We start from the raw sequence: 27,693 nt of genomic DNA, 5'->3' as shown, positions 1-27,693 counted from the left end.
CATCACTTAATGCTTTCTGGACAATATTCCATGTGAGAAATTTCTTCTAGCATCTAGAAGACTTTTTTATTCTTTTTTAAAAAAATTGGTTTGAGTCTGCCTTTCCAAAATGAGAGTAATATAAATTATTTTGCCCTTTTTGGTTTGATTACAAGGAAGTTTGCAGGCAAATTTTTAGCTTGCACTTTTGAAGTAGTGTATGTGAAATCTATCATTTTTAAAAAATATTTTATTTATTTATTTATTCATGTGGCCACACTAGGTCTTAGTTGCAGCACACAAGATCTTTGATCTTCATCATGGCACATGGAATTGTTTTGCCAAAATTTTAACTTTTGTTTCAGGTTCGAAGGATTCATGAACAAAAGAAACCACGCATTATATACAAATAAATAATTTCAATATTTAATGGAGAATTATCTAACTTACTTTCAATATACAATCATTAAGAGAAAAGAGGAGAATAGTGGAGGAGAGTACCAGCACATATATCACCTAATTGAGGCGACTAGCATCCAGGCTCAAGAGGCACTGGGAAGTCCCGTGCTGCAGCCTCAACTGGGAAAAGGTCCTGGGTAGTGTCTCTGTTCCATGGCTGAGACTTCAAAATTGCAGTTTTGGGGAGTTCCTACTTATAATCCCAGGACACAAACTGGTATCATCATGTGTGAGCAAATTGCAGCTCTGGTTTCACATTAATCTTCTTTACAATGTTGTTTATCTTGCCAGTCACAGGATTTTGTTAAGCCCTGGGTGTGGTTGGCCAGACCTCAACCAGGGGCTCAAGAATTCCAAGACCTACTCCGTGTCTTATCTATATTACCGTTCATATTACTGGTAGGAATCAGCGCACTCACAAGCAGGCATGTAGTCAGGGCAGTGTCCAGGCAGGTTAGAAGCAAGGTCAGAGGCCCACTCTGCTCTCTTGGCTCTGAAGCCTGAGCAAGACCACTTCCATTTAATTTCCCTAACATGAATCTTTAGTTGTGGAACATAAATTATTAGTTCAGACATGTGGTATATAGCTCCCTAACCAGCGATTGAATCTGGGCTCCCTGCATTTGGAGTGCAGACTCTTAGCAATCTGGCTTTTTATGTTTATAAACTTGTATTTCTATTTTACTAATCTTTTATAGATTCTTTTTTTTGTAAAGCAACACAAAATTTTGTTTTAAAGAGAATAATTATGAATATTTAATACAGTAATAGATGTTATGTTTTACAGCTCCCACATCCACGGTTTTCAGTAGCTCTTTCAATAGAAACAGTCCTGAACTCATTCATCTCCCATTCTAGGTTAAATGCTCAACCTGAAATTGCACCTTATCCATAACCTCATGAAAGCGACATTTAAAGCAACAAAATCTTCTAAATTTTCCTCTTGAGCAGAACTAGCTTCAAGAGATGGAGAAAGACCCCAGAAATCTTGATGAGCAGTTTCCAATTCTAAATATAAATTTTTCAAGATGGATCTGCCCAACTCATCTATAAGTGTGAGGTTTTAAAAATATTGGTGGTAGCCTGTTCCAATTAGCTTTAAAGACAAGTAATGTTTTACCTAAATCCTTATATTTCATTTCAATAGAATTTCTTTGTGTTCAGGGTGCAGAGTTGGCATTCTGACCAAATACCCCTTTTTGTAACCTTTGGAGCACTTTCCTCCCAGACTTTATTGTGATATAATTGACATACAATATTGTGTAAGCTTGGGTGTATAACATGATGATTTGATGTATGTCTGTACTGAGAAATGATTACCATGATAAGGTTAGTTAATACACTTATTACCTCAAATAGTTACCATTTGTGTGTATGTCTGATGCGAAATCTTTAAAAAATTTTTTTAATTAAAATATAGTTGATTTACAATGTAGTAGTTTCTTAAGATCTGCTCGTTTAAGAACTTTTAACGTAAGGTGAGGTGAAGTCGCTCAGTCGTGTCCAACTCTTTGCGACCCCACAGACTGTAGCCTACCAGGCTCTTCCATCCATGGGATTTTCCAGGCAAGAGTACTGGAGCGGGGTGCCATTTTAAGTACACATTATTGTTAATTATAGTCACCAGTGTGGACATTACCTATCTAGAACTTATTCATCTTATAACTAGAAGGTTGTATCCTTTGACCACCTTCACCAATTTCCCCTGCTTTCAGTGACTTAAGATAGGAGTCCAGTTTTATTTTTCTGCACGTAAATATCCAATTTTCCCAGCACCATTTATTGAAAAGAGTCTCTTTTTCCCATTGGATATTCTCAGTCCCTTCCTCAAATATTAACACTAGTTGACCATGTACATGTGGGTTCATTTCTCTATTTGGTTGTATTGACCTATGTTTCTGCTTTTATGCCAGTACCATATTGTTTTGATTACCATATGCTTATATACAGATTGAAATCTGGAAATGTGATGCCTCCAACTTTGTTTTTCTTTCTCAAGATTGCTTTGGTTGTTTTAGGTCTTTTTGGTTCCATACGAATTTTTGAATTATTTTTTTCTATTTCTTTAAAAATTATCATTGGAATCTTAATAAATATTGCATTGAATCTAAAAATGACTTTGAGTAGTATGGACATTTTAGCAATATTGATTCTTCCAATCCACGAACAAAGGATATCTTTCCATTTATTTGCATCTTCTTCAATTTCTTTCAACAGTGCTTCACAGTTTCAGTGTATAAATCTTTCATGTCTTTAGTTAAATTTATTACTATTTGATTGTTTTTGATCCATTGTGAAAGGCATTGTTTGTGTCTTTTTAAAATAGTTCATTGCTAATATTTTGAAATGTGACTGATTTTTGTATGTTGGTTTTGTATCTTGCAACTTTACCGAATTCATTTATTAGTTCCAACAGTTTTTTTGGGTAGAATCTTTAAGGTTTTCTATATATAAGATTATGTCATCTGTAAACATGTACTGTCTTGCTTCTTTCTTCTGATTTAAATACCTTTTAATTATTTTTCTTGCTTGATTGCTCTGGCTAGAATTTTAGTACTATATAGAATGGTGTGGTAGGAATGAAAACTATTGTTATGTTCCTGGTCCTAAAGGAAAAGCTTTCAACCTTTTACCTTTTAAACTATGTTAGCTGCGGGCTCACCATATATGGCCTTTATTATGTTGAGGTAGATTCCTTATAAATCTAATTTGTTCTAAGTTTATATCGTAAAATCATGTTGAATTTTGTCAAAGTGTTTTTCTGCATCTATCAAGATGATCGTGATTTTTACCTTTTATTCTATTAATGTAATGTAAAACATTTATTGATTTGTGTATGCTGAACCATTCTTACATCTTAGGGATGAATCCCACTTAATTATGGTTTATGATCCTTGTAATGTGCTGTTGAATTCAGTTTGCTAGCGTTTTCTTGAGATTTTTTGCATGTTACTCATTAGTGATATTGGCCTCTAATTTTATTTTCTTCTAGCATCCTTATCTGGCTTTGGTAGATGAATTTGACTAATAATGTCCTTTCGAAATGAGCTTGGGAGTGTTCACTTGAATTTTTTGGAAAAATTTGAGAAGAATTAATGTCACTTCTTTAAATGTTTAGTGTAATTCACCAGTGAAACCATCAGGTCCTTTTTTAGGAGGTTTTGGATTACTAAGCAATACCCTTTTTCAATATCTATCTGTTCAAAATTTCTATTTCTCCAAGATTTAGTCACGGTAAGTTGCATGTTTCTAGGAATTTATCCATTTACTCTACGTTGTCTAATTAGTTGATGTGTAATTGTTTGCAGTAGTCTCTTATGAGCCTTTGTATTTCTGTGGTATCAGTTATAATTTCTCCTCTTTAATTTATAATTTTATTTGAGTCCTTTAAGTTTAATGGTTTGTCTAGCTGCAGGTTTATCAGTTTATTTTCTTTCCAAAGAGTCAAATTATTTATATTATCTATTGTTTTCCTATTCTCTACTTCATTTATTTATGCTGTAATCTTTATTATTTCCATCCTCCTGATAAATTTGGGTTGTTTATTCTTCTAGTTCTTTGGGGTTTAAAGTTAGGTTGTTTATTTAAGATTTTTTTTTAGAAAATATGAGTTTATAGTTATAAAACTTTTTCTTAGGACTGCTTTTCCTGCTTGCCATAAGTTTTGGTAATTTGTTTCCTTTTTTTTTATCTTAAGCTTTAAAAAATTTTTTTCTTTAGCAACACTTTAAAGAGTGTGCTGCTTAATTTCTTTTTTTGTTAAATTCTCTAACTTTCTTCTGGTTATTGATTTATAGTTTCATATCATTTGTGATCAGAAAATATATTTGATATAATTTCTATGTTCTTAGATTTTTGTGACTTATTTTGTGGTCTAACCTATGATCTATCTTAGAAAATGTTCTGTAGGTGTTGAATAAGAATGTATATTTTGCTGCTGTTGGATAGAATGTTCCATGTACGTCTGTTTGGTCCATTGGTCAATAGTGTTGCTCAAATTGTTTATTTCCTTATTGATTACCTGGAGAATGGAACATTAAAATTTTTGACTATCATTGTATTGCTGTTTCTTTTTCTTTTTTATTCTGTTCAGTTGAGTTCAGTCGCTCAGTCGAGTCTGACTCTTTGAGACCAAATGAACCACAACACATCAGGCCTCCCTGTCCATCACCAACTCCAGGAGTCCACCCAAACTCATGTCCATTGAGTCGGTGATGCCATCCAACCATCTCATCCTCTGTCGTCCCCTTCTCCTCCTGCCCCCAATCTCTCCCAGTATCAGTGTCTTTTCCGATCTGTCAGCTCTTTGCATGAGGTGGCCAAAGTACTGGAGTTTCAGCCTCAGCATCAGTCCTTCCAATGAACACCCAGGACTGGTCTCCTTTAGGATGGACTGGTTGGATCTCCTTGCAGTCCAAGGGACTCTCAAGAGTCTTCTCCAGCATCGTGGTTCAAAAGCATCAATTCTTCAGTGCTCAGCTTTCGTCACAGTCCAACTCTCACATACTTACATGATCACTGGAAAACAATAGCCTTGACTAGACGGAACTTTGTTGGCAAAGTAATGCCTCTGCTTTTGAATATGCTATCTAGGTTGGTCATAACTTTCCTTCCAAGGAGTAAGTGTCTTTTAATTTCATGGCTGCAATCACCATCTGCAGTGATTTTGGAGCCCCCCAAAATAAAGTCTGACACTGTTTCCACTGTTTCCCCATCTATTTCCCATGAAGTGATGGGACTGGATGCCATGATCTTGGTTTTCTGAATGTTGAGCTTTAAGCCAACTTTTTCACTCTCCTCTTTCACTTTCATCAAGAGGCTCTTTAGTTCCTCTTCACTTTCTGCCATAAGAGTGGTGTCATCTGCATATCTGAAGTTATTGATATTTCTCCCGGCAATCTTGATTCCAGCTTCTGCTTCTTCCAGCCCAGCGTTTCTCATGATGTAGTCTGCATATAAGTTAAATAAGCAGGGTGACAATATACAGCCTTGATGTACTCCTTTTCCTATTTGGAACCAGTCTGTTGTTCCATGTCCAGTTCTAACTGTTGCTTCCTGACCTGCATACAGATTTCTCAAGAAGCAGGTCAGGTGGTCTGGTATTTCCATCTCTCTCAGAATTTTCCACAGCTGATTGTGATCCACACAGTCAAAGGCTTTGACATAGTCTCTAAAGCAGAAATAGATGTTTTTCTGGAACTCTCTTGCTTTTTCCATGATCCAGTGGATGTTGGCAATTTGATCTCTGGTTCCTCTGCCTTTTCTAAAACCAGCTTAACATCTGGAAGTTCATGGTTCACGTATTGCCGAAGCCTGGCTTAGAGAATTTTGAGCATTACTTTACTAGCATGTGAGATGAGTGCAATTGTGCAGTAGTTTGAACATTGTTTGGCATTGCCTTTCTTTGGGATTGGAATGAAAGCTGACATTTTCCAGTCCTGTGGCCACTGCTGAGCTTTCCAGATTTTCTGGCATATTGAGTGCAGCACTTTCACAGCATCATCTTTCAGGATTTGAAACAGCTCAACTGGAATTCCATCACCTCCACTAGCTTTGTTTGTAGTGATGCTTCCTAAGGCCCACTTGACTTCACATTTCAGGTGTCTGGCTCTATGTGAGTGATCACACCATCATGATTATCTGGGTCATGAAGATCTTTTTTGTATAGTTCTTCCATGTATTCTTGCTACCTCTTCTTAATATCTTCTGCTTCTGTTATGTCCATATCATTTCTGTCCTTTATCGAGGCCATCTTTGCATGAAATGTTCCCTTGGTATCTCTAATTTTCTTGAAGAGATCTCTAGTCTTTCCCATTCTGTTGTTTCCCTCGATTTCTTTGCATTGATTGCTGAGGAAGGCTTTCTTATCTCTTCTTGCTTTTCTTTGGAACTCTACATTCAGATGCTTATATCTTTCCTTTTCTCCTTTGCTTTTTGCTTCTCTTCTTTTCACAGCTATTTGTAAAGCCTCCCCAGATAGCCATTTTGCTTTTTTGCATTTCTTTTCCATGAGGATTGTCTTGATCCCTGTCTCCTGTACAATGTCACAAACCTCCGTCCGTAGTTCGTCAGGCACTCTATCAGATCTAGTCCCTTAAATCTATTTCTCACTTCCACTGGATAATCATAAGGGATTTTATTTAGGTCATACCTTAATGGTCTAGTGGTTTTCCCTACTTTCTTCAATTTCAGTCTGAATTTGGCAATAAGGAGTTTATGATCTGAGCCACAGTCAGCTCTCGGCCTTTTTTTTTTTTTTTTTGCTGACTGTATAGAGCTTCTCCATCGTTGGCTGCAAAGAATATAATCAATCTGATTTCAGTGTTGACCATCTGGTGATGTCCATGTGTAGAGTCTTCTCTTGTGTTGTTGGAAGAGGGTGTTTGCTATGATCAGTGCGTTCTCTTGGCAAAACTCTATTAGCCTTTGCCCTGCTTCATTCTGTACTCCAAGGCCAAATTTGCCTGTTACTCCAGGTGTTTCTTGACTTCCTACTTTTACATTCCAGTCCCTTATAATGAAAAGACATATTTTGGGGGGTGTTAGGTCTAAAAGGTCTTATAGATCTTCATAGAACCGTTCAACTTCAGCTTCTTCAGCATTACTAGTTGGGTCATAGGCTTGGATCACCGTGATATTGAATAGTTTGCCTTGGAAATGAACAGAGATCATTCTGTCGTTTTTGAGATTGCATCCAAGTACTGCATTTCAGACTCTTTTGTTGACTAGGATGACTACTCCATTTCTTCTAAGAGATTCCTGTCCACAGTAGTTGATATAATGGTAATCTGATTTAAATTCATCCATTCCAGTCCATTTTAGTTCGCTGATTCCTAGAATGTCGATGTTCACCCTTGCCATCTCCTGTTTGATCACTTCCAGTTTGCCTTGATTCATGGTCCTAACATTCCAGGTTCCTATGCAATATTGCTTTTTACTGCATCAGACCTTGCTTCTATCACCAGTCACATCCACAGCTGGGTATTGTTTTTGCTTTGGCCCCATCCCTTTATTCTTTCTGGAGTTATTTCTCCACTGATCTCCTGTAGCATATTGGGTAGCTACCGACCTGGGGAGTTCCTCTTTCAGTATCCTATCATTTAGCCTTTTCATACTGTTCATGGGGTTCTCAAGGCAAGAATACTGAAGTGGTTTGCTATTCCCTTCTCCAGTGGACCACATTCTGTCAAACCTCTCCACCATGATCCGTCTGTCTTGGGTGGCCCCACAAGGCATAGCTTAGTTTCATTGAGTTAGACAAGGCTGTGGTCCATGTGATCAGATTGGTTAGTTTTCTGTGATTATGGTTTCAGGGTGTCTGCCCTCTGATGCCCTCTCACAACACCTACCATCTTACTTGGGTTTCTCTTACCTTGGATGTGGGGTGTCTTCATGGCTGCTCCAGCAAAGCACAGCCACTGCTCCTTACCTTGAACAAGGCCACCCCTCATCGTCTTGAACTTGGAGTAGCTCCTCTTGGCCCTCCTGCACCCGCGCAGCCACTGCTCCTTGGACGTGGGGTTGCTCCTCTTGGCCACTGCCCCTGACCTTGGTATTTTATTTATATACTTGGCTGCTGCACTGTTGTTTGCAAAAATAATCACTATTGTTATATCTTAGTGATGAATTGACTCCTTTGTAATTATATAATGACCTTTGTCTCCGGTGATCATTTTTAGCTTAAACTCTGTTCTGTTTGATATAGGTATACTCATTATCACTTTCTGTTTTGGTTACCATTGGCTTGAAATATCTTTTTCCTTTCGTTTATTCTCAGCCTTATGTAGGCTTAGCTTTAAAGACCTATGTAGGGTCCTTAAGGCTAAAGTGAATCTCTTATAGGCAAGATATTATTGGATCTTTTTGTCTTAATCCATTCATCCATTCTATGTCTTTTGGTCGGATAATTTAATCCAGTTACATTTATTTATTTATTTATTTTTAGTCTCATGGAACTGTTTTTTTTTTTTTTTTTTAGTTTTTTATTTTTTAAATTTTAAAATCTTTAATTATTACATGAATTCCCAAACATGACCCCCCCTCCCACCTCCCTCCCCATAACATCTTTCTGGGTCATCCCCATGCACCAGCCCCAAGCATGCTGCATCCTGTGTCAGACATAGACTGGCGATTCAATTCACATGATAGTATACATGTTAGAATACCATTCTCCCAAATCATCCCACCCTCTCCCTCTCCCTCTGAGTCCAAAAGTCCGTTATACACATCTGTGTCTCTTTCCCTGTCTTGCATACAGGGTCGTCATTGCCATCTTCCTAAATTCCATATATATGTGTTAGTATACTGTATTGGTGTTTTTCTTTCTGGCTTACTTCACTCTGTATAATCGGCTCCAGTTTCATCCATCTCATCAGAACTGATTCAAATGAATTCTTTTTAACAGCTGAGTAATACTCCATTGTGTATATGTACCACAGCTTTCTTATCCATTCATCTGCTGATGGACATCTAGGTTGTTTCCATGTCCTGGCTATTATAAACAGTGCCGCGATGAACATTGGGGTACATGTGTCTCTTTCAATTCTGGTTTCCTCGGTGTGTATGCCCAGCAGTGGGATTGCTGGGTCATAAGGGAGTTCTATTTGCAATTTTTTAAGGAATCTCCACACTGTTCTCCATAGTGGCTGTACTAGTTTGCATTCCCACCAACAGTGTAGGAGGGTTCCCTTTTCTCCACACCCTCTCCAGCATTTATTGCTTGTAGATTTTTGGATTGCAGCCATTCTGACTGGTGTGAAGTGGTACCTCATTGTGGTTTTGATTTGCATTTCTCTAATAATGAGTGATGTTGAGCATCTTTTCATGTGTTTGTTAGCCATCCGTATGTCTTCTTTGGAGAAATGTCTATTTAGTTCTTTGGCCCATTTTTTGATTGGGTCGTTTATTTTTCTGGAGTTGAGCTGCATAAGTTGCTTGTATATTTTTGAGATTAGTTGTTTGTCAGTTGCTTCATTTGCTATTATTTCCTCCCATTCAGAAGGCTGTCTTTTCACCTTGCTTATAGTTTCCTTTGTTGTGCAGAAGCTTTTAATTTTAATTAGATCCCATTTGTTTATTTTTGCTTTTATTTCCAGAATTCTGGGAGGTGGATCATAGAGGATCCTGCTGTGATTTATGTCTGAGAGTGTTTTGCCTATGTTCTCCTCTAGGAGTTTTATAGTTTCTGATCTTACATTTAGATCTTTAGTCCATTTTGAGTTTATTTTTGTGTGCGGTGTTAGAAAGTGATCTAGTTTCATTCTTTTACAAGTGGTTGACCAGTTTTCCCAGCACCACTTGTTAAAGAGATTGTCTTTACTCCATTGTATATTCTTGCCTCCTTTGTCAAAGATAAGGTGTCCATATGTGTGTGGATTTATCTCTGGGCTTTCTATTTTGTTCCATTGATCTATATGTCTGTCTTTGTGCCAGTACCATACTGTCTTGATGACTGTGGCTTTGTAGTAGAGCCTGAAGTCAGGCAAGTTGATTCCTCCAGTTCCATTCTTCTTTCTCAAGATTGCTTTGGCTATTCGAGGTTTTTTGTATTTCCATACAAATCTTGAAATTATTTGTTCTAGTTCTGTGAAAAATGTGGCTGGTAGCTTGATAGGGATTGCATTAAATTTGTAAATTGCTTTGGGTAGTATACTCATTTTCACTATATTGATTCTTCCAATCCATGAACATGGTATATTTCTCCATCTATTAGTGTCCTCTTTGATTTCTTTCATCAGTGTTTTATAGTTTTCTATATATAGGTCTTTAGTTTCTTTAGGTAGATATATTCCTAAGTATTTTATTCTTTTCGTTGCAATGGTGAATGGAATTGTTGGCCAATATCTCTGATGAACATAGATGCAAAAATCCTCAACAAAATTCTAGCAATCAGAATCCAACAACACATTAAAAAGATCATACACCATGACCAAGTGGGCTTTATCCCAGGAATGCAAGGATTCTTCAATATCCGCAAATCAATCAATGTAATTCACCACATTAACAAATTGAAAAATAAAAACCATATGAATATCTCAATAGATGCAGAGAAGGCCTTTGACAAAATTCAACATCCATTTATGATAAAAACTCTCCAGAAAGCAGGAATAGAAGGAACATACCTCAACATAATCAAAGCTATCTATGACAAACCCACAGCAAACATTATCCTCAATGGTGAAAAATTGAAAGCATTTCCCCTAAAGTCAGGAACAAGACAAGGGTGTCCACTTTCACCGCTACTATTCAACATAGTTCTGGAAGTTTTGGCCACAGCAATCAGAGCAGAAAAAGAAATAAAAGGAATCCAAATTGGAAAAGAAGAAGTAAAACTATCACTGTTTGCAGATGACATGATCCTCTACATGGAAAACCCTAAAGACTCCACCAGAAAATTACTAGAGCTCATCAATGAATATAGTAAAGTTGCAGGATATAAAATCAACACACAGAAATCCCTTGCATTCCTATACACGAATAATGAGAAAGTAGAAAAAGAAATTAAGGAAACAATTCCATTCACCATTGCATCATGGAACTGTTTTATTAGGTTGGTGCAAACATAACTGCGGTTTTGGATCATAAATTTTAAATCATTATAACTAGGCTCAAATAATTGTTATTAATCAAAATCAGAACCGTTACAGTCAACACATTTTTGCCAATGAGAAATAAGTGTGCTTATTCCTGTAGCATAAAAATCCATGCTTCAGGACTCAGTGAACTCTTGAAAAGCATTTTCTGCATCCTGCTGGTTGTGGAAATACTCTCCCTGCAAAAAGTTGTCAAGATGTTTGAGGAAGTGGTAGTCAGTTGGTGAGAGGTCAGGTGAATATGGCAGGTGAGGTAAGCCTTTGTACCCCAGCTTTTGAAGCATCAGTTGTGTGATATGTGGTCTGGCGTTGTCATGGAGAATCTGGCCCTCTCTGCTGACCAGTGCCAGCTGTGTGTGTTGCGGTTTTCAGTGCTTCTCATCGATTTACTGAGCATAAGTCTCAGATATAATGGTTTTACCAGGATTCAGAAAGCTGTATTTGCAATCAGACAGGCAGCAGACCACCAAACAATGACCTTGACCCTTTTTTGATGCAAGTTTGGCTTTAAGAAGTGCTTTGGACCTTCCTCTCAATGCAGTCACTGAGTTGGCCATCATCAGCAGTTGTCATATAAAATCCACTTTTCGTTGCATGTTACAGTTCAATCTAAAAATGGTGCGTTGTTGTTGCTTAGAGTAAGATTACAGTTCAAAACGACAATTTTTTTGATTGTGGTCAGCTCATGAGGCGCCCACTTATCAAGCTTTCTCACCTGTAGTTGTAATAGGATTAGCTTTGATGATTGCTCTCCATTGGTCATTGTCAACTGCAGATGGCTGGCCTCTATACTCCTCAGCTTCAAGGGTCTCATCTCCTTTGCAAAACTTCTTGAGCCACCGCTGCACTATATGTTCCTTAGCAGTTCCTGGGCCAGATTTATTGTTGTGAGTTGTCTCCACTGCTTTAGGACCCATTTTGAACTCAAATAGCTCAAATTTGCTTTTGTCTAACATCATTCCCATATTCTAAAATGCATATCGAATAAACAGCAAGTAATGTCATTAGCAGAAAAACATGGAGAAATATGCATTAGAATTATGTATAATATAATCACATGTAAGAATATATTACAATATTAAATGGCAAATTTCAACAATGCAAAAATTATAATTACTTTCACCAACTTAATAAAATAGCAACTTTCTCAGTGGAGGCTAATGTTTTTAACTATTTCAAAAATTATCAGAATACAATGTATTCTGTAAAGAGACTAATGGACACAACTTAACGGTCTTGGTATTAGTCATTAATGGTTTCATTTAATTTGACCTTTTATACAATCGTCTTCTCTGCTTAATTTCTATAAATAAAGCCCTGCTTATCCTGCCCCCTGCTTATACTAGAAATATACTATTTTGTGCAATAACTGGTCACCAAAATTTCTGACAGCAAAACAAGATTGTGTGCATGGAAAAGGAAAGTCACTCAGTTGTGTCCGACTCTTTAACTTCCCATGGACTATACAGTCCATGGAATTCTGCAGGCCAGAATACTAGAGTGGGTAGCTTTTCCCTTCTCCAGGGTATCCTCCCAACCCAGAGACTGAACCCAGGTCTCCCTCATTGCAGACAGATTCTTTACCAGCTGAACCGCAAAGGAAGCCCATGTTTAATAAATCAGAAAGCCTTAGCTTAACGTATTATTATCATTATCTTGAGTGATGTGGGTCAATAAGAAGTTGTAGAATTTCCTAAGAGTAACACTTGCAAATGAAAAGATAGCCAATATACCACTATGTTAAGGGATGATGCCGTTTACTGATTTGATTTATATACTTAGAAATACATGTCTAAGGTGTTTACTTTGAACACCTTTTATGCCTTTTTAAAAATTTTGAATAGCTACATAAATAATATTTTTAAAAAACAATTTTTTTGTAAATATTCAATGGAATGTTAGTTCATCTCTGAAGTCAATGACATAAAATCAAATCTAAGATGTGTATATATATATTTTTATTTATTTAACATTTATGTACTTTTGGCTGGGCTGGGTCTTTGTTGCTGTGTACACACTTTCTCTAGTTGCAGAAAGCAGGGGCTACTCTTTGTCGTGGTGTGAGGGCTTCTCATTGCTGTGGCTTCTCTCATTGTGACATATAGGCTCTAGGCACACAGGCTTCAGTAGTTGCATCACATGGGCTTAGTAGTTGCTGCTCATGGGCTCCAGAATACAGGCTCTGTAGTTGGTGGTTGGTACACAAGCTTAGTTGCCCTGTGGCATGTGGGATCGTCCCAGACCAGCGATCAAGCCAGTGTCCCCTGCATTGCAAGGCAGATTCTTAACCACTGGACTACCACAAAAGCCCCTAGAATCTTTTTGAATTGAATGCTTATGAAAAGAACATTTTGTAGCATCATGTAGCAGTTGTTGATACTGAAATGACTTATAAAATATTTTAAACTAAATAAACAATTAGGGTGGTGTTTGTTGACTGTGCTTTCAGGATTTGAAAAGCAGGCTCTGTTATAGCTCTGTGTAGATGATTATATGCCTGCATTGGTTTATTTCACTAGCTACCTAGTTGTTGCAGGTAACATGCTGCTTTAATGCTAAGTTAGCATAATGATTACACGAGGTCAAGTGTTTAGGTAGAACTGCAAAATACATTGTTAATTATTGTATAATTTGTGTTTTCTGATCTCTGTCCTTCTGTCTTCTCCTACCATACTCCTATTTCTTTTTTCTCTGTTTTCAATTGTTCATAACAATCTGTCCTTGTTTACTCTGACAGAATCGTCTGTTTCCTTTATTTTTTAATCTTTTGACCTTTCCACTTGCAAGAATGAGGGAACAGCTTGTAAGTCATAAAATAAAGCCCTCCAGAGAAAGGACCTAAGTTACATTTAAAGTAATTATTGGTAGGTAAGCAGAGACATTACTTTGCCAACAAGGTCCATCTAGTCAAGGCTATGGTTTTTCCGGTGGTCATGTATGGATGTGAGAGTTGGACTATAAGAAAGCTGAGTGACAAAGAATTGGTGCTTTTGAACTGTGGTGTTGGAGAAGACTCTTGAGAGTCCCCTGGACTGCAAGGAGATCCAACCAATCCATCCTAAAGGAGACTAGTCCTGGGTGTTCATTGGAAGGACTGATGTTGAAGTTGAAACTCCATTACTTTGGCCACCTGTTGCAAAGAGTTGACTCATTTGAAAAGATCCTGATGCTGGGAAAGATTGAAGGCAGGAGGAGAAAAGGATGACAGAGGATGAGATGGTTGGATGGAATCACTGACTTGATGGACATGGGTTTGGGTGGACTCTGGCAATTGGTGATGGACAGGGAGGCCTGGCGTGCTGTGGTTCATGGGTTGCAAAGAGTCAGACATGACTGAGAGACTGAACTGAACTGAACTGCAGACTCACTGTAGCTATATTATTGTTTCCTGGCTGTTTTGTAGTTCCTTTATTCCTTTCTCCTTTTTTTTTTTCCCTGTCTTTCTTTGTGGGTTGATAATTTTCCACAACACTATGCTTTGATTCCTTTCGTCTATCTTTTATGCATTTACTGTAGGCTATTTCTTTGTCATTACCATGAGGTTTACATAAAACATCTTATAGATAAACAGTCTATTTTATGCTGATAGCAGCTTAACTTTATTACATATAAAACCTCTACACTTACTCCTCACTCTATAATTTGTGTTTTTGATGTCATAATTTGTCTCCTTTTATATTGTGTATCCAATTAACAAATTATTGTAGCTATTCCTATTCTTAACGTTTCTGCCCTTTAAACTTTTGAACTAGATTTAAGTGATTAACACACCACTGTATTACAATATTAGAATATTCTGAATTTGACTGTATTCTTACCTCTACAAGCATGTTTTATATTTTTATGTTTCCTTGTTATAATTTAGTGTCTATTCATTTCAGCTCAAAAAACTCTTTTCAGCATTCCTTCTTTAAGAAGATTATTCTTAATTCTTTGTCAAACAGTTCATAGATTTTTTTTTTTTTAGGGTCAGTTGTTTTGCTGGGAGGGATTGGGGGCAGGAGGAGAAGGGGATGACAGAGGATGAGATGGCTGGATGGCATCACCGACTCAATGGACATGAGTTTGAGTAAACTCTGGGAGCTGGTGATGGGCAGGGAGGCCTGGCATGCTGCGATTCGTGGGATTGCAAAGAGTCAGACACGACTGAGTGACTGAACTGGAACTGGAACTGGAATTGGAATTGGAGCTTTGCAATAAGGAGGTCTTGATCTGATCCAGTGTCAGCTCCCAGTCTTGTTTTTGCTGACTATATAGAACTTCTCCAATTTTGACTTCAAAGAATATAATCAATCTGATTTCAGTATTGACCATCTGGTGATGTCCAGGTGTAGAGTTTTCTCTTGTGTTGTTGGAAGAGGGTGTTTGCTGTGACCAGTGCATTCTCTTTGCAGAACTCTGTTAGCCTTTGCTCTTCTTCATTTTGTACTCCAAGGCCAAACTTGCCTGTTACTCCAGGTATCACTTGACTTTGTACTTTTGCATTCCAGTTCCATACGATGCAAAGGACATCTTTTTTTTTAATGTTATTTCTAGAAGGTCTTGTAGGTCATCATAAAACTGTTTAACTTCAGCTTCTACGATGTTGGTGGTTGGGGCACAGACTTGGATTACTGTGATATTGAATGGTTTGCCTTGGAAATGAACAGAGATCATTCTGTTATTTTTGAGATTGCACCAAAGTACTGCATTTCAGACTCTTTTTGACTATGAGGGCTACTCCAATTCTTCTAAGGTATTCTTGCACATAAGAGTAGATATAATGGTCATCTGAATTAAATTAGCCCATTCCAGTCCATTTTAGTTCACTGATTCTTAAAACATTGATGTTCACTCTTGCCATTTCCTGTTTCACTGCTTCCAATTTACCTTAATTCATGGACCTAACTTTCCAGATTCCTATGCAATATTGTTTTTTACAGCATTGAGCCTTACTTCCATCACCAGCCAAATCTACAACTGGATGCTTTTTTCACTTTGGCTCAGCATCTTCATTCTTACTGAGCAAAAGAATTCCAGAAAAACATCTACTTTTGCTTCATTGACTACACTAAAGACTTGACTGTGTGAATGACAACAAACTGGAAAATTATTCAAGAGATGGGAATACGAGAACACCTTACCTGCCTCCTGAGAAATCTATGTTGGTCAAGAAGCAGCAGTTAGAGTCAGACATGGAGCAATGGACTGGTTCCAAGTTGGAAAAAGAATACATCAAAGCTGTATATGTCACCCTGCTTATTTAACTTATAATCAGAGTACATCATGTAAAATGCCAGGGTGGATGAAGCACAAGTTGGAATCAAGATTGTAAGGAGAAATATCAATAATTTCAGATACACAAATGATACCACCCTTATGGCAGAAGGTGAAGTGAAGTGAAGTGAAGTCGCTCAGTCGTGTCCGACTCTTTGTGACCCCTTGGACATAGCCCACCAGGCTCCTCCGTCCATGGGATTCTCCAGGCAAGAATACTGGAGTGGGTTGCCAGCAGAAGGTGAAGAGGAACTAAAAAGTCTCTAGATGAAGGTGAAAGAGGAGAGTGAAAAAGCTGACTTAAAACTCAACATTCAAAAAACAAAATTCGTGGCATCCAGTCCCATCATTTCATGGCAAATAGACGGGGGAACAATGGAAACAATCACAGACTTAACTTTCTTGGGCTCCAAAATCACTGCAGATGGTGACTGCAGCCATGAAATTAAAAGACTCTTGCTCCTTGGGAGAAAAGTTATGACAAACCTAGACAGCATATTAAAAAGCAGAGACATTACTTTGCTAACAAAAGTCCATCTAGTCAAAGCTATGGTTTTTCCAATAGTCATGTATGGATGTGAGAGTTGGACCATGAAGAAGGCTGAACATCAAATAATTGATGCTTTTGAGCTGTGGGGTTGAAGAAGACTCTTGAGAGTCCCTTGGACTCCAAGGAGATCCAACCAGTCAATCCTAAAGGGAAATCAACCCTAAATATTCACTGAAAGGACTGATGCTGAAGCTGAAACTCCAATACTTTGGGCACCTTATGCAAATAACTGACTTATATAAAAATACCCTGATGCTGGGAAAGATTGAAGGCGGGAGGAGAAGGCGACAACAGAGGATGAGACGGTTGGATGGCATCACTGACTCAGTGAGCATGAGTTTGAGCAAGCTCTGGGAGTTGGTGATGGACAGGGAAACCTGGTGTGCTCAGTCTATGGGGTCACAAAGGGTCAGACATGAGTGAGTAATGGAACTGAGCTGATCTGATTGGAGCTTTATTGATTTCTGTTTTATGATTCCTTGTTATCTTTATATAGTCATGTTGGTATCTCCATATTTGTGTAAGTAGACCTTTTGCTAGAGTTTACAAGCTTGCTTTGGCAGGACAAAAGCCTTACCAGTCAGTTCAGCATGGTGTACTAGTTGGGTCAGCTGGTTATTCCTGTAGATAGGCTAGTGGAATGTGTAACTGGGCTAGAGTGCTACTCATACTGTGAAGTTGGGGCATGGTGCTTCTATCTCTGAAAGCTGTATGTGACTGGTGCCTTGGCTCTCTATGCAAGCATGGCTGCTGGGTGAGCTCCTTTGTTGCATGGGGCTGCTGGGTCTTCTCTGTGGCCAGTTGAGACCATTATCCGGGTCCTGTAAGCCTCTCTGGTCAGGCAAGTTTGTGGTCTTTGTTCTGTGGCAGGAACCAGTGGTTGGACTCTGATTGGGCAAGGCTTCGTTGGGCTCCTGAGTGGCTCTTGGTGAGGTGGAGACTCAGGCTGTGCCCTCCCACCAGGCAGGGCTGCAGGCTGGGCTTTGTGATCAGCTAGATCTCTTGCTGTGCTCTGTTTTTGGGTTTAGACACTGGCTGTGTTTCTTGTCAGACAGGGCTTCCCACTGTAAACTGCAGTTGGGTGAGGTTGGGAACTGTGCTCTGTAGTTCGGCATGGTCTCGGTCTGAGTTCTTGTAAGCTGTGCATCAAGCTTGGGTGAGGTCACTAGCTGGGCTCCTGCCTGAGGGAGGCCAAAGGCTGTGTTTAGCAATTTGACCAACCCTAGTGCTGCACTCTGCTCCTGAATGGTGTTTTAAGCTATGCTTCAGGGCTGGGCAGTATGGTAGGCTAGTCTCTGAAGCCCATGGGCACTGTTTGGGTTCTCTGGTTTTGTGGGACCAGAGGCTTATACTCAGCAGTTGGGCAAGGCTACTGGCAAGGCTGCTGGCTACAGGTGGGCTCTGCAACTGCCCAGATTCTTTGAGCAGCTTCCTTGTGGGGTGGGACTTATGGTTACCCTCTGCCATTGGGCAGGTCTTCAAACTTGCTTCTCTGCCCAGGTAGGGTCACAGAACTGATTCCATGGATGATATTGCCCATTGACTAGGGACCCAAATCAGGCAAAACTGCCAACTAAGATCTTTGGACAGACAGGGTCATGACTTAGCTCCACAGATGGGCAGAGCCAATAGCTGGGCCATCTCCTCAGGTGCAGCTGAAAGCAGTAACATTGTCTGCAGGATCCAAGCACAGTTGCTGTAAGCATTGCTCTTCATCTCTGTCTGCTCTTCATCGGTTAAGCCCTGCAGATTTCCCCAGTGACGACCCATATGAAGGAAGACCTTAGTGTACCTCCTGGGAAGTGTTTCACCACGCTGGGGGACTGGATGTCCACCTTAGATTTTCCTTAGATTGTCCACCATAGGCCTGGGGAATGCTGTCAGTGTGACACCGTGCCAGCCTAGGGCTGGGGATGAAAGTGTAACTATTCCTCTACCCTTCTAATGTAGTCTTTCTTGGTCTCTGGGGTCCAGGGGGTGCTTCAGCCTCCCCTTCTCAGGTTCTGGGATTTTCACAGTGGTGTCTTGTCTACAGATAGTTGTCAGCTGGCCCTCTTGTGAGGGGGATTGAAGGACGGAACAACCTATATCACCATCTTGATGATATCAGTTCTCCAAAATGGGATTTCTTTGAGGGTCAGTAAAAATGTTCTAGATTTGATTGCAGTGATGGTTCAGTTCAGTTCAGGTGCTTAAGTCGCGTCCCACTCTTTGTGACCCCATGGACTGCAGCACGCCAGGCTTTCTTGTCCATCACCAACTCCCAGAGCTTACTCAAACTCATGTCCATTGAGTCAGTGATGCCATCCAGCCATCTTATCCTTTGTCACCCTCTTCTCCTCCTGCCTTCAATCTTTCCCTGCATCAGGGTCTTTTCAAATGAGTCAGCTCTTCGCATCAGGTGGCCAAAGTATTGGAGTTTCAGCTTCAGCAGCAGTCCTTCCAAAGAATATTTAGGACTGATTTTCTTTAGGATTGACTGGTGTGATCTCCTTGCAGTCCAAGGGACTCTCAAGAGTCTTCTCCAACACCACAGTTCAAAAACATCAGTTCTTTGGCACTCAGCTTTCTTTATAGTCCAACTCTCACATCCATACATGACTACTGGAAAAACCACAGCTTTGACTAGATGGACCTTTGTTGGCAAAGTGATGTCTCTACTTTTTAATATGCTAGGTTGGTCATAACTTTTCTTCCAAGGAGCAAGCATCTTTTAATTTCATGCTAGCAGTCACCATCTGCAGTGATTTTGGAGCCCAAGAAAATTAAGTCTGTCACTGTTTCCACTGTTTCCCCATCTACTTGCCATGAAGTGATGGGACCAGATGCCATGATCTTCATTTTCTGAATGTTGAGTTTTAAGCCAACTTTGTCACTCTCCTCTTTCACTTTCATCAAGAGGCTTTTTAATTCTTCTTCACTTTCTTCCATAACGGTGGTGTCTTCTGCATATCTAAGGTTATTGGTATTTCTCCTGGCAATCTTGATTCCAACTTGTGCTTCATCCAGCCCGGAGTTTCACATGATGTACTCTGCATATAAGTTAAATAAGCAGGGTGACAATATACAACCTTGGTGTACTCCTTTCCTGATTTGAAACCAGTCTGTTGTTCCATGTACAGTTCTAGCTGTTGCTTCTTGACCAGTATACAGATTACTCAGGAGGCAGGTCAGGTGGTCTGGTATTCCCATCTCTTGAAGAATTTTCCACAGTTTGTTGTCATTCACTGCCGGGGGCCAGCGTGAGGAATTCCGCCCATGGCAAAGGTCACGAGGAAGGAGGCTTGGCATACGCAAAGGCGTGATCAAGCCTCAGGAAACCCCCTGTTCCTGAGCATCTACCCCCAAACCAGAGTCTGTTTTATGCTCTCACCTACACCTCTGACTTTACGGGGGGCTCTCCCCCATAACCGTTTCTCTTGGAGAAGGAGTAAACGTGCAGCTCCAAGGCAATAAAAATTCCTGTGCGTGACAGACTGTTTCAGCTTACGGACTCCTCTGAAGTTTATCTAGCCCGCCTGTATAGGTTCATCCAGCCACATGTGATTGTTTACAGCCTCCCAACCCGAGAGGCACGAGATGTTTTAGACTTACTAAAGGCAAATTCTTTTGGGGAGTTGGAAATTATTAGTATAGTGGGTTGGTTAGGAATTATATTGGTGAAGGGTTTTTCATTTGTTGCGCCAGTAATTGCTGCTAATTCCCTCCCTTGGGTGTGACAAGGGTGTTTCAGGTCAAACCTCTCTGCTGACAGACTAGTTTGTGTGACAGGATTATCCATACTCCTGCCACTATGCACATGATTGTTTACTACCTCTTAACCATAAACAGCACAGAGAGTTTTGGAGTATTTTGAGAGTCTTAATTAGCATAGGGCTTTTTTTCTTGTTGAGTCAATGATTGCCGCCAGGCCTCCATATCCTTAGGCACCTGGGAATATATTAATCAATGTATTTGGAATATAGAAAAGGAAATATAGTAGTTTTTGATGTTAGCAATACTAGACTTTTTGAGTTAATGGATTTTCTCTTTTGTAATAGATCACTGTACTTTGTTATAAATCACTGTGTCCTTGCTATGTAAAAATGTAACTTTATCACTATCTTAAGACTAAATAGATCTTAAGGGGAACATTGGTGAAAGGATTTTCATTTGTTGGGCTGATGTTTGCTGCTAAATCTTCATGTTCCCTGCCCTTATAATGAATATAACTAGCATTTAGGAGAAATAAGCATTAACCTTTAAGCATATAGGAGAAATAAGTATTAACCTTTAAGATTAATCATGTTAACCTTGGGTTAAATAAATTCCTTTCTTGATTGTAAGTCACTACACCCTCACCCTATAGGAATGTAACTTTATTTGAAGGGTGGTGCCTGGTTTAAGAAAAAACACCCTTGGAAAAAATAAGTTTTTTGGTTATCAGAAAGAAAGGATCATAAAATGTCAGCAGGTCTCATGGCCAGAAGATGATGTAATATCCCTAAGACCTTTTTTTTTAATACATTTATGTGAAGCACCTGATTTTGATAAAGGTCAGGACTGCTGAACCCCACATGACTCTGTATTCATCCCTATGTGTAACAAAAGGTATAAAAGCAAACCCCAAAATAAAGAAATCGGATCAGTTTCCAGAAAGACTGATTCCCCCATGTCGCTTCTTTCTTGCTCCCTGTTTTTCTGGCTGACTTCCCATCTGTAGCATGGATGCTATTCCATGTAATCCAAGTTATTAAGCCTCTTTTTCTCCACTAATCTTTCTACTACACTATCTGTTTCTAATCTCTCTCTATATCTGTAATTAAATATGTATTTTTCCAAGGTTGCCAACTCTGTCCCCACCTTCAAATCACCCTGGATCCACTGGGGCTGGACCCCAGCAATTCACACAGTAAATGGCTTTGGCATAGTTAATAAAGCAGAAGTAGATGTTTTTCTGGAACTCTCTTGTTTTTTCGATGATCCAGTGGATGTCGGCAATTTGATCTCTGTTTCCTCTGCCTTTTCTGCAACAGTGATGGTTGCACAACTCTAAATATACTTTACTTTTTCCAACTCCTCAGGGACCTATTATAGTTTTTCTGGTCACTGCCTCCTCATCCAAAGAAACATCTAAATTGGATGGACAGCTAGTTTAGGAGTCAACTGAACCAGAGTTATCCAAAGGTATCCAAGGTAGACTTCTTCCTTTTTAAGAAACCTGTTTCAGATGTTAGAGTGCTTTTAAGACATGTTGATATAGCAGTGACGAGAAAAACACCTGGGACATAGTAGGTGATCAGTAAGTTGAGCTGTATTAAGTCAGCCCTCATTAGTCTCTCTTTAGGGTAAAGAAATGATGTAAAGTATTCATACTAATATTGATCTGTGTGTGGCATTCAGTTGCCTCCAAATGCAGGGCCATATAACACGGCATGAAACTCCCGGGATGCTTTTTCAGAGTTTTTGTTCTAGCTCACAAAAGCCTTTTGTGGGTCCCTCCTGGGCACATTATATCATCCTCTAAGCCATTAAATCAATCTATTTTAATTGAATAATGATTCCTATTTTTGAATCTTTGGAAAGTCCATCCCTACCTCCATCTGCATCTCTAGTGGCAGATTTCCAATGTCCTGACAGCAGCAAAGATTTTTGTCCTCCCTGTAGCCCTGCAGCTACCAGGGGCCAAAGACCAATTTGCTGTAATGTATTTAATATGTTTAGTCTGAGCCATATAGTTTCAGGCCAGCCAGAGAGGGCCTCCTTTAGGGTTACTTTCCATTAAGTGAATCAAAGAAGCATGTCAGTAACTGTAGGGTGAGTGTGCAAACCCTTCTGGGGCCAACCTCATTCCAAGTCCAGCCAGCTTCTGAGCCGCCTTCTGGGCTGTCTCAAGACCTTTTGGGCAGAAGTTTATTGTGCCACTGGCTCCTGGAATCTACATGAGACCATTCTCAAGCAGGTATCATAACTCCTGGAAGATGTGCATGTAGATTTCTCATCTAAAAGTTGGCCCTTCTTAGTGACAAGAAATAGTTTTGTGAGATATCCTTTGGATATCTTGGAAACATTTTTCATGTGAGTTATGATTATCTATGTTTTAAGTCCACTTCAAGATTATATTTTCAAAGGAGTCCAAATCCAAAATAGAGATTGATAAATTTTAAGGGATTCAAGAGATTATTTTGTGCAGGTCTCTGCCTCTAGAAATAGACTATAAGACCTCCAGGAGCCAGGACGTCAATCTTAAATGGAAATGCCAGGGCCATTGACAAGATAGATGCTGATACATGTTAGAGTCATCTGCTCATCCATTCACTTATTCCACCAGCACTATGAGTGGGTACTCAGTTAGGCATTAGAGAAATCAAGCATGAATGAAAGAAGTTACCAGACTTTAAAGAGTTCATAGTTTGGTACGGAAAACATAAGCATCAACAATGTGATAAGTGTTGTCAGAGAGACACAAGGGTTCTTATTACCAAAAGAAAATTGGAATCAAGAAAGGGCCACTCAGAATTAATTCATTTAAAATGCAGATCAGCTTTTCTAAGTGAATTAGACAAGTGAGGTTTGTTTGAGAACTATTCTTAAAAAAATAAAACTAAAAACATGAAAATAATTTTTATTTATTAAGCAAAATTTAGATTATCACTTAAGTTTATCTATATTGAAGTTCTTAGGAAATGCAAAGAATGGATAAAAATAGGATTTTGGTGACAGTGACATTATAGCAGAAGGATAATAGTACATAGATAATATATTTTTTAAAAAAACAGAAAAGAGTTTCATCAATGTCACTTTATTTTAATATTCAAATCATTTTATTTTGCATTCCTATATATATTAATTTTTGTCTTGTTTGATTGCTAATCCATTTAAATCTGCTAGACTCTCCTTTTTAACAGCTTTCAATGGAATTCAACAACTCTCTAAAAAACCTTTCCTCACCTTTGTAAAATTTTTTGGCAAGATTTGCAATTTCATGTTGCAACTGGAAAGACAAAGAAGATAATGCCACTGTGAAGTTGACTGGCATGTTTTGGTGGGGACTAATCCAGTTGTCTTGTATGGACGTGAGAGTTGGACTATAAAGAAAGCTGAGCATCACAGAATTGATGCTTTTGAACTGAGGTGTTGGAGAAGACTCTTGAGAGTCCCTTGGACAGCAAGGGATCCAACCAGTCCATTCTAAAGGAGATCAGCCCTGAATGTTCACTGGAAGGACTGATGCTGAAGCTGAAACTCCAATATGTTGGACACCTGATGTGAAGAACTGACTCCTTTGAAAAACTCTTGATGCTGGGAAAGATTGAGGGCAGGAGGAGAAAAGGACAACAGAGGATGAGATGGTCGGATGGCATCACCGGCTCAATGGATTTGAGCTTGAGTGGACTCTGGGAGTTGGTGATGGACAGGGAGACCTGGTGTGCTGCGGTTTATGGGGTCGCAAAGAACTGGACATGACTGAGCAACTGAACTGAACTGAACTGAACGTTAACAGAGAGTTGATTAGTAAATATTTTCATGTTATGCTATTGGTTCTTCTCAAATTCTTAGTCATAAGCATTTGGAAATGAATATTTATAACAATATAAATATTTATAACATATATATATATTTATAACAATATATAACATATATATATGTTTATAACAATAAATATTTCCCTGCAGTATATCAAGAGTTTGAGTGGCACAGAGACTGGGAAGATGCTGGATTAAAAGATTAAATACAATATTGTAAAGTAATTAGCCTCCAACTAAAATAAATAAATTTATATTAAAAAATTAAATAAGAGACAATAAGTGGTTGTATTTCCAGGGCAAACTTCTCTGTGACTGACTTAGCCATTCATATGATCAATTTTAGTTGTAATCTAGTGGTTATTAAATTTGTTTGAGATCCTTAGGGTATGTGCCTTTCACTTATTGTCAAATATGTCTCAGATGTCTTCTAATTCTAAATTCAGTGAGTACTCTCTTACCATATGATTGGCTCTCAACTATTAATACTTATGAATCCTGGAAAATGTGATTTTTGTTATTTTTATTGTATTATTTTCCCAGAATCTCAATCCTTACAGGATGCTAGAAAGAACACTAAAAGTTGTTTTATGTTCCAGCCAAACATTCTTTTACTAAAACAATAAAGATGTCTCCTGGAGTGATATAATTCCAGTGAGTCTACTTTGCAAGCCATTTTCTAGCTTGTTAAATGGAGTGGCTTGTGAAGTGGGGTGCCATAAGGTAGAAAATCCAGAATTTTATGAAGAGTATACACAAACATTTCTAAGATTTCTGTACTACAAAGATATATTATTCTTAACCTTCCAGAACATTCATCATGAATATATAGTGCAAGGTACACCCTTTAAGATTTTGTTGGAAAACAGTTTGGAAAAATAGTCAGAGCAATGGCGAAAAGTGAGATTACTAAGGGCAGAAGGAAACTAAACTAGCAGAAATCAGTATGCCATGCCAGAGTGAAAAGAAAACTTCAGCTCTGAGGACCACTAATACAGAAACCATTTTTAGTTTCAAGTGATAAAAGTACAACACAAACTAGCTTTCACTCAGTAATGGGAGTTCATAGGCTTACAAAATCGGCCTCAGGACAAATAATAATATTGGCCTCAGGAATTACTTAATATCATCTCTGAATCCTATCAAGGCATTCCATCAGTGCTGTTAAGACTATATTTTTCTCTATTTCTGTTTGTCATCTCTGCTTTTTTTTTTTTTTTAAAGCTACATTGGCCTCATCCTCTGTCTCCATGTGAAGGGAAAAGTCATCCTTCAAGTCAGCCCAACAACTCTGCCACCAGAAAAGTAAAGAAGTTCTGTCCCATCAGCCTCAGGTGGAACAATTTCAGAAGAAATGTGTTTGGCTCCCTCGATCATCACTTGGCGTCTTGGCTTCCACAAAGTCTGAGGACAGAAGGACACTATAGCTGATCAAGTCCAGGCTTTCTGACTTCTCATCAACCCAGAGGGGTAAATCATGTTACTAGAAAATGAAGAAAAGCTGTTCTGAAAAAGACGATAGCCATTAAAGGGACAAATCCTCACCATCTATTAGTTCTTGTTTTTCCATTCATCTCCTAGTATTACAAGACAGTTTTTCCATCCTCACAGAGGCCCTTTAAACTAACTGAAGCTAATCTGACGTGGACTTAAGTTATAGTTTCATTAGAATAATACCCAGTTGGAAAACAGAATTTACACAGGAATAGGAAGTAATCACAGATGGCCTGAATTTACTTTGTGAGCCTATTTACTGTGATTAAATCTGAGAAACAGGGTGAGTTTTTTTTTCACCTTTAATTTTAACTGTAATTTGATAAATTAGCAGAGCTATGGCAGCAAACACATTGAAAGTTTCAGCTGAAAATAAATTTGTATCTAAAAATGGCCTTCCTTCTCTCAAAATACTATGAAAGAAATTCAATAAAACCTCTTTCATCTTCTTGGATAAAGAGAGCAACACATTTAAATAGATTTTCACACCATTTATGGTCCTTAATGTTTATACTTTAAATATATATATATATATATATATATATATATATATATATATGTATGTATGTATATGCACTTTGTATTCATTTATGGCCTTGAAACCAGTTTGAAAAGTTATTAAGTATTTTTTCCTGGAGAATTCCATGCCTGGAGAGCTACAGTCCATGGGGTCACAATCAGTCAGACACGACCAAGTGACTAACATTTTGGGTCTTCCTTGGTAGCTCAGGCGGTAAAGAAACTGACTGCAATGCAGGAGACCTGGGTTCGGTCTCTGTGTCGAGGTGCCTAGCAGACTACAGTCCATGGGGTCGCAAAGAGTCGGACATGACGGGGCAACTAACATTTTCACTTTTTTTTTCACACCCAAACTTATTTATCTGATAAAATTTGCCTTTGGTTTTGTTAGGAATCAGTTCACCCACAGATCAATAAACATACTGAGCATTTCAGTAGTGCTGGACTCTAAACAAGGAGTTATAAGAGACAAAGCAAAAGTCCTCAATATGTTTACCATTTACTCAGGGAGATAAGACTAAGACTTTAAATAAGAGAGAAATACACATGGCAGCAGGCACATAGGAAGGAAACTAACATGTAAACTAACAAGGCAATTAACATGTGTAGAATTCAGCAGTTCGGTGGAAGTCATCAGCTGCGTGGGCTTCATGCAAAATGAAACTCATGATCACCAAGAAGTGACTCAGAAATGCAGGCTTCTTTCATCTTGCGGTTCTTTCCCCTGCAACATAGAGCTTCCAAGTTTGCTTTGCCTGTCTGACTCAAGCCAAAGGAAGGGAGACTGTGTGCAGGAGGCTTTTATGAGCCATGCCTGGGATGGCACGCATTCCTTTTGCATACATCCATGGAGTAGAGGTCAGGTCTACAGCCACATTTACCTGGCTAAAAAATAACATCTAGGTATGCACACAAGATGAAGAAGAAACAGGCTTGGTGAATAGTTAGCCATGACTTCCATGAACATCTGATTAAAGAAACAAAAAGGAGTATAAGTTGAAATATGCGGTTTGATGACCCTTTCCACCACTTTTTAATAAGCTTGTACTATGAATCTGATTAATGGAAAAATGTCCTTTATCAGTGCCAGATACTGACTTGTGGAATGTGTTCAAAGATAACTGAGCCTTCTCAAGAATATACAATGGAGTAAAGACAATCTCTTTAACAAGTGGTGCTGGGAAAACTGGTCAACCACTTGTAAAAGAATGAAACTAGATCACTTTCTAACACCACACACAAAAATAAACTCAAAATGGATTAAAGATCTAAATGTAAGATCAGAAACTATAAAACTCCTAGAGGAGAACATAGGCAAAACACTCTCAGACATAAATCA

At 38.7% G+C, this 27,693-nt stretch overlaps 1 long non-coding RNA gene across 1 annotated transcript in view; it reads left to right on the top strand.

The window, feature by feature from the left end:
- Positions 1-26,226, top strand: part of LOC138422146 (uncharacterized) — a 378,128-nt gene extending 351,902 nt beyond the window's left edge. The window contains exon 4 of the long non-coding RNA XR_011249756.1: positions 25,566-26,226. This is a non-coding gene — a long non-coding RNA (uncharacterized lncRNA). The remainder of the gene's footprint in view (positions 1-25,565) is intronic.
- Positions 26,227-27,693: the final 1,467 nt, after the last annotated feature.

Source organism: Ovis canadensis, chromosome 17, assembly GCF_042477335.2.
Source record: "Ovis canadensis isolate MfBH-ARS-UI-01 breed Bighorn chromosome 17, ARS-UI_OviCan_v2, whole genome shotgun sequence".
In the NCBI taxonomy this organism is placed as follows: Eukaryota; Metazoa; Chordata; class Mammalia; order Artiodactyla; family Bovidae; genus Ovis; species Ovis canadensis.
The sequence above is the reverse complement of the archived record's forward strand: the minus strand, read 5'-3'. Positions and strand labels throughout refer to the sequence as shown.